This window comes from Ostrea edulis, chromosome 6 (genome assembly GCF_947568905.1).
Source record: "Ostrea edulis chromosome 6, xbOstEdul1.1, whole genome shotgun sequence".
Lineage (NCBI taxonomy): Eukaryota > Metazoa > Mollusca > Bivalvia > Ostreida > Ostreidae > Ostrea > Ostrea edulis.
In genome coordinates this window covers 33,956,152-33,967,962 of record NC_079169.1, presented here as the reverse complement: position 1 = coordinate 33,967,962, position 11,811 = coordinate 33,956,152, and the positions used below count along the sequence as shown (strand labels likewise).

The window sequence follows — 11,811 nt, the reverse complement described above, 5'->3', positions numbered from 1 at the left end:
GCGAAGGTTGGGGACATCCCATTTTCTGATAACACATTTTCCGTTATTTTTACATGCTAAGTTATTTTCACCTGCAGGTTGCCCCCAACCACATCGTAGTTGTAAAGTCATGGTGAAATTAGCAATCTGAACAGAATTATTGAAGCCCCCACCCCACCCTGTTTTTTGGGACTACGGTTTGGAATGTAGTACTGTTTTCTGTTGTTTATTGACCATCTCACTCTTATTTAGAATAAAACTCAAGAAGATATTATATATGTATATGCAGTGGCGGGGGTTGTACTACATTACCACGAGTGTTTATGTTAAGATCGTACACTATTTGAACATATTTGATTTCGAGAATAGAAAAAAACCCAACAACATTGCATTTGATTGGGGCTTTGTAGTCATGAAATCATACCGAGTCAAATTTCTACGACGGAGGTCATTTTTTTTTTATAATTCGCGAAAGAAAATGACACCACCCAGGGCCCATGTTCTGCAGATCCGACCAAGCATTCTATGACGAAGGGTACTGTGGGGATCCGGGTTACAATCTATCCTCAGTACCCCTTGCTTGTCGTAAAATGCAACTAAATGGGACAGTCCTTCGGATGAGCCCGCAAAATCACAGCAGATGTGGCACGATAAAAGATCCCTCCCTGCTCAAAGGCCGTAAGCGCCGAGCATAGGCCTAAATTTTGCAGCTCTTCGCCGGCAATGGTGACATTTCCATACGAGTGAAAAATTCTCGAGTGGGACGTTAAACAATATATTGTAAATTCCTAAAAATATGCGAGGAATTTATTATCGCGTAATTTCGCGAAGAATATCAATCGCGTATTGATTCTTTGATTGAATATTGTTTAACGTCCAGCTCGAGAATATTTGACTCATATGGAGACGTCACCAATGCCGGTGAAGGGCTGCAATATTTAGGCCTATGCTCGGCGCTTACGGCCTTTGAGCAGGTAGGGGTCTTTATCGTGCCACACCTGCTGTGACACGGGGCCTCGGTAGTACGGTCTCATCCGAAGGGCCGCCCCATTTAGTCGCCTCTCACGACAAGCAAGGGGTACTGTCCTATTCTAACCCGGATCCCCACGGGATCCATCGCGTATTAAATTACTCGCTTTTAATTTCCTTTTTGCTAAAATAAATCTACATGAAAAGGCTCTTGATCAACAGAGCACTCGCGAAGTTTTGTTCTCGCGATTTTACGAATACGAATGATTTCGTGGTATTAATTACATGTAAGTACTCGCGTAAAATAAGGAATGTACAGTACATGAACAATTAACCAATCTATGATGAAGGGGTCATTTTTTACGTAGAATATATAAAAATCTGTCTTCTAGCTTAAATAGCTTAACTTAGAGCAAATTTCATACAGTTTTATTTCGGTGTGTCTTGATTTATTTGGAAGAAGGGCGGTGACAAGTGCGAAGCACGAGTCTCCGCCCTTCGTCCGAATAAATCAAGATACACCGAAACATGACCAATTAGAAATGTAATATCTGTCATGTGACCAGTGGTTATTGCATGGTTTTTTTAATTACCCCAATGAAAAGTAAAGTTTTTGTCAGGTGATCGCTTGGGTATTTTTTTCTTCCCACCATGCATGCTCATCGCGCTCTTATCGCCCGATAGTTGCTGAGAATGTGATCTCGGCCGTGTCGATATCCATTTTATCATTTCCCAGTTTAATTTCACGAAATGTGTGATCCTCACATGCTTGTGAGAAGATCCTCATGGTCATCATTGAATAAAAACTGTAAACCCAAATCGTGTAAATCGCCAATGATGCACTGATCAGACACATTCTGCACATCCGCTCTCACCAACTATCGGGCGATGAGCATGCATGGGGGGAAGAAGAAAATACCCAAGCGATCACCTGACAAAAACTTTACTTTTCATTGGGGTAATTAAAAAAATCATGCAATAACCACTGGTCACATGACAGATATTACATTTCTAATTGGTCATATTGAATATTTATTTCGGTGTATCTTGATTTATTTGGACGAAGGGCGGAGACTCGTGCTTCGCACTCGTCACCGTCCTTCGTCCAAATAAATTAAGACGCACCGAAATAGATATACAATAACTATTTACACAGAGTGCTAAATCATAGTTTTATTGTAGCCTTGTACGGTAACATGTGAAATAGTCACCCCGCGGAAACCATTGTTGACCAAGGCGAAGGTCAACAATGGTTTTGCGGGGTGACAATTTCACATGTTACCCTACAAAACATGTAATATTAATGGGGGGGGGGGGGGGTATACTGAATGTTTCAACCGTACGCACAAATATTCTGCACAGTTAATTATATATATATATATATATATATATTGTGGCCGAGTGGACTTACACACTGGTTTGACAATCTTGCTAGGCGGTGGGTGCCGTACATCGCTGGTTCAACCCCGGGCTGGGGCGAAAATTTTCAGTACCTAGTTGTGATTATATTAATTAATTGATTATCACATGTATCGTTTAGATCCTAGGGGTAAACGTAAGGTTGGGTGTTATAATTGTTTGTTTGTGCTTTATATATATATATATATATATATATATATATATATATATATATATATTGTTACCCGTCGTCATGCATTGTCAACCGTTGTTATTACCTAATCTACTATATAAATTGATATTATTTTTTTTTTCTGTTTTCCAACTTTAACCAGTAGAGAAAGGTACACAAATGAGCAGGGGGTGAAACAGTTCATCACGTGACCTACTGTACCCGATCACGTGACGAACTGTTTCCCGGTCACGAGACGAACCGTTTCCTGGTCGCGTGAGAAACTATTGCCTGATTAGCAGATTAGGTAATAAAACAATTATTTCATGCCTACTAGGGAAACAGTAAAAACTATTGCCTCTCGGTAGTGGTGAAGACCCGGGAAACAGCTGCCCTCGGCCTGTGGCCTCTGACAACAGTTTCCCGGGTCTTCGCCACTACCTTGGGTCAATAGTTTTGACTGTTTCCCGAATAGGCATGCAATAATTGTATGCTATACATGTACCGTTGCGCAGAGGGCGTGTTTTATGCACGCATTGGGGTAAAAGTGATGTTTGACAAATGTTTGTAAACGAATCTAATTTGCATGAAAGTATAACAATAAAAATGTCATTAACAGGTAAAACGCAGTGGTTAATTTTAAAAAGTTCAAACACCTAGAGCGGATACATCTGTAATATGCATTCCGATTCTTCCATGTCTACAATTAAATAAGTTTAACAAGCGTAAACAAGATTTAAAATCTCAATTTCAAATTTATTTCGCACTTAATTCAGAGAATAATTTTAACAAGCTCCTTGGAATAGTTCTACATGTACGAACCTATTTAAAACGTTTGTTGCCAATTTAGTTTCTACATTGTATATATATATAGTGCACCCATTTTAAGAGTTCACTTAAACCACTTTAGCTCTCGCTCAATTCTTCGAACGTTTTTAAGAACATCATTTGTGAGTACATTCTCCGTGCACTTGTTTCGTGGGACAGAATATCCATTGCCGTAGGCATTTTTGGATTTGTAAGCCATATTAAATCGCTTTCTGTATTCTTTTTTTGCGAGTCCAGTGAACATCCGCCCATAAATATGATACAGAGATTTAATTCCCAGCGACGACACCGGGAGATTCGTTTTTCGAGGATAGTGGGTGTTGCTAAGCACGTGCATTACCTGACGTAAGTTTGCAGTCAAAGAATGTTTTGTTTTTGAATCTGGGAATTTTTCATGAATTGTATCCCCCTTCACAGCTTTGCCAGACTTTGCAGTGGTGTTGCCAATTTTATGAGCATTGTTATCAGTATCGAGTGCTTTATCCGGAACAGCGTCTAAACCTTCCTTCCTTATGCTAGAAGTGCAGGGCGCGGATCCAGGTAAGCCACGTAACACTGGTAGGTGAGGAGGAGGTGCTTTGATTGGATTCACAGTCTGCACCAAGTTTTTTCTAGTAACTGGAAAATTGATGCTACCATTGCCGAGTGTATCAGAGGTGACTCCGCTGTGAATATTTGCTACGTTTTCCAGAGGAGAAAGCCCATGCTGTTTTTGGATAAGTATTTTCTTTTTGGTGGAGTTTTCACATTTATCAATGCAGATTTTATCTAGAGTTCTTTGACCGTCCTTACTTTCAACCCCGTTTCCCCGATCACCAGCCGCTGTGGCTCTGACAGTAGTGCGTTTGTAGAGAGACAGTTTAGGCAGTTTTGGAGCTGCTCTCTTCGGCTTGCTTTCAGCATTATAGGTGACCGGTAGAGATATCAGACGTGGACGGACTTCTTCGCTATGGAGATGCTCCAGATCCAGTGACGTAATCTCCGCTTCCGGATCAGTGTATGCTAACTCTAGGCTTGGGAAATGTTTGATGTCGTACTGATTGCATTCATCAAAATGTGATACCTTGTGATTTCTTTGGGTGCAACGCACACCGCGGCTTTCAACACTGTGGGGATCAAACCAGACCTTCCGGTTCGTTTTCTTGACTATCCTTTGATTTCCAGATTGTCTCTGTTCATGTTGCAGTGGAGAGCATTCAGGGAACCAGCCACAGAAATCATAATCGCGTTTCCTTTGGTCATCTGGTTCTACAAGAATACTTTTAATCGGTTTTGTTGACTGTCCTTGGTTTGGAAATATTGAATTTTCGTTTTTACCTTTATATCTTTCGTACGTGAACTTTTGAGAGTGGGATTTAGCCTCCGTCAACATTTCTTTCTGAGTTCTTATGCGAGGAAAATATTTTAACTCGCCCTTTTCTCCATTGGCATTCGATGATTTATTACCATAACATGCAGGAATCGTAGAATTAGATGAATACTTTGGAATTATCTTCTTTTTTAATGTTGTACACAGGTTTTTTTCGCTGCGATGATTTCCTTTCAGACGAAAAGGTATCGGTATTGAGCAGAAATTTTCCACGGAATCAAAACAGAGTTTTCCCTCGGACGGGACCGAGCTATTCGGGATTGAAGATTTGCCAATGACATCTATTCCGTCTGACCGGAGTTGTATATAACTGGTTTCATTCATATCGTTGGAGATTAAAGGTGTATTCAAGTTCTTGGTGGGCAGTCTAAATTTGGACGAATTCAAGTATTGATCGAAGCCGCCCAAGCCTCTGTTTTCGACACCACGGGCCAGACTACTGACATCGTCAATTTCAATTGCAGTACTAGTTGCACTGTAATAAGTTTTACGTTTCATTTTCTCTTCCGTTGGATCCTGACATGTTTTTTGTATTTTCTCTGCTGTCTCATTCAAGCTGTTTAATTTACCCGCGACAGAGCATGCCTCCGTCAACTCTTTTGGAACTCTGTAAATATTCTCATTTAAATTCTCCTTCATTTTATGGAAAAGATCTTGTAGAAAATATAGCAGCTTGCTTTAGTATGTTCACGTAATAATACAGCCTCTTATTTCGCATATCCTTTGTTACGTCACATTCATTAAGACTATTGTGACGTCAGTTATTTCTGTTTTGTAACGTCATAACAATGTCGCCTGAAGAACAAGGTAAACTAAGGGTAAGATTTAGCCCATTTTCAGAATTTGGTAATTTCATACCCTAATACATGTACTTTATATCGGGTATGTATTGGCTTATCCGATAGACTTGAAAATTTGAACAATACTTCATTGGCATTTGCAGGTGTCCATATTGTCAGGACAGGAGGATCCAATATTGTTATCCTTAAACTTATAGTGGATCTAAGAGGGATGGAGGGTGTAACTGTAAACTATCTTGTGAATACTTAGATCCGTAATGTGCCTTATCGAATAGCCATGAAATATAGAGCGCCAAATCAGCATAAACTCAAATAATTGAAGATATCTTAATCATTTGAAAATATCATCAATACTATTCAATTATTGCGCGCATGCAGTGATCGAATTGATGCGCGCGTCAGTTGACTTGATGCGCGCATCAATTCAATTATTGCTTTCATCAATTCAATTGATGCACACATCAATGTTGTGGAATTATTCTCGCAAACTTTAAACTGGAGCGGACCTGGTGGTTGTGATATTGGGTATTCTACAGCCAGTAAAGGCCATTCTTCAAGTCATTTACGGTCTACGTTCCCAGTGGTGAATTTAGAGGGGACCACCCTCCCCCTTTTAGTGACCATTATTTAAAATAAATGAATAGAAAAACAGCAAAATGTTTAAAATTTGACATTTTACATACAGGTAAATGCACAAAGATAAACAAATCAATAATTTGTTGTTATTTATTAATTTTATTATGTATAAAGTATAGCTAGAACAACTCATAAAGGTAACCTAAAAGCCTCAAAACCCTGGAGAATCCCCTAGTCTTTTACCCCCTCCCTTCTTTAAAAGAAATCCTGAATCCTTCACTGGTTCCCGGTACATTGATAGGATTTTTCTTAATCGTCAAAGTTCCGAACTACATTGGCAGGACTCATGTTTTTCGAAAATTTACATTTAATTTTTTCCTTTTCTTTTTGTCGTCCACAACTTCCTAAACATTACAGAAGAAAATCATTCCGTCGCACTGTTCGAGAATTCTTACATCAATTCGGCGGGAAATTCATCATTTTCGAATTCTCGGTAAATGGCCTGGATAATCTGGTTTGTTTACATTAGGATCCTTGATATTATTATATTCGTTTCTCAATTTTCTCGGGATTGTCTATAAAACGAGCGAAAACCGAAGGAGTTCTTGGAGACCATCTCTTGAGTGGAGTGGGGGGCATGTGTTGAACTACAGATCCTAGACGACTGAGGGGAGAGTTTTAAAACGTCTGGTAACTGTGTTTATGTGAGATCTTCACGTCTAAAATAAATACATAACATAATTTAAACAAACCCTTATTGGTAGTCTTGTTATTTTATTTCTGCAGGTGAAACATTAAATTTCACGTTTAAATTTGATTTCACACTCTATAGATATACTGGGAAATCCCCAGTTCTATCATGATGACTGGAATGATCAATAATTAGATATATTATGTATTAGAAATCCCTAATCATGATGCCTGGAATGATCAATATCTAGATATATTATGGACAACATAAGTATCCGACATGTTCGAATGTCCAGTGGTCAACGTGTCAAGCTTGAACATTTTCTCCAGCATCTTCTCCAGCTGACCATGGTTTTCGTTTCCACGGATGATTCTGTCACCCAAGAGGAACACGAGGCACGTGATGGTGACGAGTAAGATCGTGAAAAGGAAGAGGAGAACACGTGATCGCCGAGATGGCCCTTTTGAGAAGAGACTGGATTTGGTTATTATGGATATGATACTGGCCCGTCCTGTAGACACCGAGGTAGAGGGGGTCGTCTTTCCTTGAGCAGGTGACGGGGCCTCTTCATCAGACAAGTCGTGTGTACAGAGCATATCTAGCGAGAGAAAAAATCAACATAGAATCTAGTTTCATATATTTACTTTGCATTATTTTCCCATTAAACCGCTTTACAAGCTCCTTGTTTTATTCCACAACCGCTACACCGACAGAGCTGATTGTATTTACCGGTTAAAACCAGTATCCGTCAGCTTAAACTGTAAATATGAATATACTAGTGTTAAATAATTTCATAGGTGTAGTTGTCATACATGTATAATGCGTGTTATCTATATTGCCTGCACATTGTTCTGTGTTATTGGAGTTTTCAAACATAACAGCATGTTTAACTTGCTATAAAATTATCGCAATAACACAATTTAACGCGATCTGTTCGAATTTGAAATAAAAGAACCACAGTCTTCCAAATCTGCTTCGTATTTCGATGTTTTATTGAATATATACGTTAAAGGGACTGGTTTACGTTTTTCAAAAGAAATATTTTTTTCATTTTTTATGTTAAAAATTTAAGATATAACTTATTTGATGTTGAATGTCTGAATGCAAGGATAAGAGGAATACTTTAGCTTTGATTCTGTGTTATGTAAACAAAGCTAAGACTCGAGTCTTTATGTAAACAAACAAACCAGTGAAACGTTAATTTTGTAATTCAAAGCATCCTCATTTTGTACTTTCACAAATTCTAACTTTTAAATGACACATTTTACCTATAGTATACTTGAGATTAGCTGCAATAATGTAGCCCTATCCAATTTTTTTTTATTCTGACGTTTTCGGGATAGGGCTACAATTCCATAGGATCTCCGTAATGGTGCAAAATAATTTTATGAATAACCGACAATAAACTCTGTGTATTAGTCCCAAATGTTGTTTACACCAAAAGGAGTACCAACTTTGTGCTCGGGCATGTCTAATAAAGGTGTTTTTCATTAAATATAATGTACAGCATGCAAAATTCTTCGTCTGCTCCGCCATGCTTGTTATCGCGAGATCTCGTAGGTGGATCTAATGAAAAGCCTAAACATTGACAATCAGCGCGAAAATGTAGTTACTCGAGCCACTTCGACAAAGAAAGGAAAATCATATTATTGCAGAAAGAATTTACACTCTGCTGTTCGGTTTTTAACTTGATATTAAATTCAAACCTTTTCAATACCGACGAAATAGCTTTCGCCTCCATACTTGTCCATTGATGTAAATACTACCTTATATGGCATATGCAAATGACTTGACAACCGGAAGTTGAAACTTCAGTACATCAAACATGGCGCAAAAATATGAATCGAGAAATTGGAATTTATCGAAATTGTTGAAAACGGTAGAATAGAGCCTCACAAATCTAAAGTTGCAGGTTGTAAATTTATATATTGACTAAGAAACATAGAATATCATTTTATTTACGTAAAGAAAGTCAGGAAATGTTTAGAATGAGCGCAAATGTTGCGGGAGTGAATCACTCCCGCATTTGCACCATTACGGAGATCCTAAGGAGTTGTAGCCCTCTCCCTAAAAAAAAAAAAAAAGAAAAAAAAAAAAAAATCAGAGAGGGCTACATTATTGCAGCTAACTTGAGATATGATATACATGTATATAATAAACTTGGATCAATATCCATTTATTTTGAAGACTTCGTAAACAATAACACACCCCAATCTTTGTTTTCCAACCAAATAATAAATTCTTTATAATGAGTCTCTGTCATGATGAATAACCTTAATTTTTTTGTGAAACCTTATAAACATATTAGACTGTAGATTTTGATCATTTATAGTGAAAAACAAAATTTTGGGGGAAATCGTGAATCACTCCCTTTAATTCACGGTAAACTAACAACTCAAGTTTATTAATGACAAAATATATTTTATTTTAAGTTTATTACCGACAAATCGGATGACTAAAGCTTCTCCATCGTCAACTTCCCATTTTTATGTAACAATATTCCATTATCACCTACCGGTATATGGTGTAAATTCATTTCTCTCAAGTGATTCAATATACTAGAGCATGTTCTGCATATGACCAATTTCTGAACCGAGACAGGCTACTGACAAATACACGTATGCTACAGAGGTTTCACCAGTCTCGTTTAGAATAACAGGGGTGTGATTTTTCCTCTTTTCAGAGGAAATCCTCTGATTTGCTCAATTTTCGTAAAAATGAAACACTCTTTATTTGATCTAAAGTGGCAGAAAATGATATTTTTCCAGGTAGGGCGAGGTGTTTTCCTCCCTTTTTGACCAGTTTCCCCTGATTTCTGAGGAATTCAGTCACATCCCTGGAATAAGCAATTCGCGAATTCTGATCTTGTGCAAATACAGCCTGTCGTTGAGTCAAATCTCTGACGTGTTCCCTATCCATCGTTATACCGTTCTTTCCATACTGATTGTACATGTAACTATACGGATTACTCCGTTCACTTGATCAAGATATAGGGCTCACGGCGTGTGTGACCGATCAACATGGCGATGCATCCTGATCCCACCTGTGTGAGGTTAGTCACTGTTTGCTCTCTTCACCTTTTCATCATTGTCTATCACGCTCTAATACAAACCCTCGTAGTCCCATCCCTGTAGATGCGCCAATGCGCCTTCATATGAAGTATCCGCTGTGTTTGTGTATGTCTATCTATAGAAGTGATATATAATCAAAGTGAAATGGTTTTCATAAACTCGTGTATCCCGTGATGGATGAGTAAGTTGACACCAAGTGCAAAATGTGCTCCTTTTATAATCGACTTTTATAAGGAGGTACATGAAAGGACTTCTCAATAACATGAACAATGATTAAGGCATCAACACCGGAAGTAGCCAAGGGGCAAGGAAAATTAACTTGTTAAAATAGTTACTCTGCTGTAAGATATTAAAATGCAGTATATTTCTCATACACTGGTAACCGCCGCGGTAAAGCGTTCGCCCCGCATACGGGAGGTGGGGATTCGAATCCCGGCCGCAAAAGACCGAAGTCGTTATAACGGGTAGTGACAATTCCATCGCCAAACGCTCGGCATCAGGTGTGAATGTCATGGGTCCTCGGAAATGACCTTAAAAACGGATGTCCCGTGTCGCAGTAGGTGTTGCACGCTAAAGAACCATCACTGCTCAATGGCCGTAAGCACCGAGCATAGGCCTATATTTAAAGCCCTTCACCGGTCTTGCTGACGTCTTCATATGAGTGAAAAATTCTTGAGAGGGACGTTATAAAGAATATACAATCAATCAATCATACACAGGTTATCTCATCACCAGATACATATGGAGCGCAAAATTAAACTCAAATAATTGAAGATATCTTCAACTGTTTAAGAAATTATCAATTCATTTGATGCGCGCAACAATTTAGTTAAAGATCTCTTCAAATAATTAATGATATCTTCAATTCTGAATTATTGCGTGCATTAATTGAATTGATGATAGCATTAATTCTTTAGCTGAATTGATGCGCGCTTTAATTGAATTAATGATCTCTTCAAATGAATGAATGATATCAACAATTGAATTGATGCGCGCTACAATTCAATTGAAGAGAGCAATAATTGATATATGCGCGCATTGAATCAATTGATGAGAGCAATAATTGAATTGATGCGCGCATTAATTCAATTATTGCTCACTTCAATTGAATTAATGCTATCTTTTAATTCATTTGAAGAGAGCAATAATATAACTCTTTTAGAGAGAGCAACTATATAATTAGAGATATCTTCAATTCAACACATCCACAATTGAATTAATGATATCTTTAATTGAATTGTTGCTCTCTTTAAAAGAATTGATGCACGCATTAATTCCTTATACAAAAGCATTGTAAATAATTAAAGATATCTTCAAATTATTTTACCAAGCTCTAAATTAATTATTGCAAGCGATATTTCTACAAAGTTGATGCTTTCATAAATTCAATTATTGCGCACATCAAATCTATTATTGCTCTCATTAATTCAATTGATGCACGCATTAATTCAATTGATGAGAGCAATAATTCAATTGAAGCGCATATTAATTCGATCATTTGATGAGAGCAATAATTGATTTAATGTGCGCATTAATTCAATAATAGAGAGCAATGATTGAATTGATGATATCTTCAAATAATTGAAGATATCTTCAATTATTTGAGTTTATGTTAATTTGGCACTCCATAGATACATCATTTACCATAAAGGGACAGTATATGATAACGGCTCCCTACCCCCAAATTAAAGCTATACTGAGCAACTAAGTTGAAGAGAGATCATTTTCATTACATTTTCATATACATGTACTAGTAATGTGTCATTAATATTTACCGTAAGCTGTAAGTGTAAGACATCCAAAATTATGAAGCGCCAGATTAACATAAACTCAAATAATTGAAGATATCTTCAATTATTTGAAGATATCATCAATTCATTTGATGCGCGCAACAATTGAATTAAAGATCTCTTCAAATAATTAATGATATCTTCAATTCTGAATTATTGCGCGCATTA

The 11,811-nt window shown here is 37.6% G+C and overlaps 1 protein-coding gene across 1 annotated transcript in view; it reads right to left on the bottom strand.

Annotated features, from left to right (window-relative positions):
• The window catches only part of LOC125648042 (40S ribosomal protein S11-like), a 46,770-nt gene that overhangs the window by 18,784 nt on the left and 16,175 nt on the right, over nucleotides 1-11,811 (bottom strand). The window lies entirely within an intron of this gene.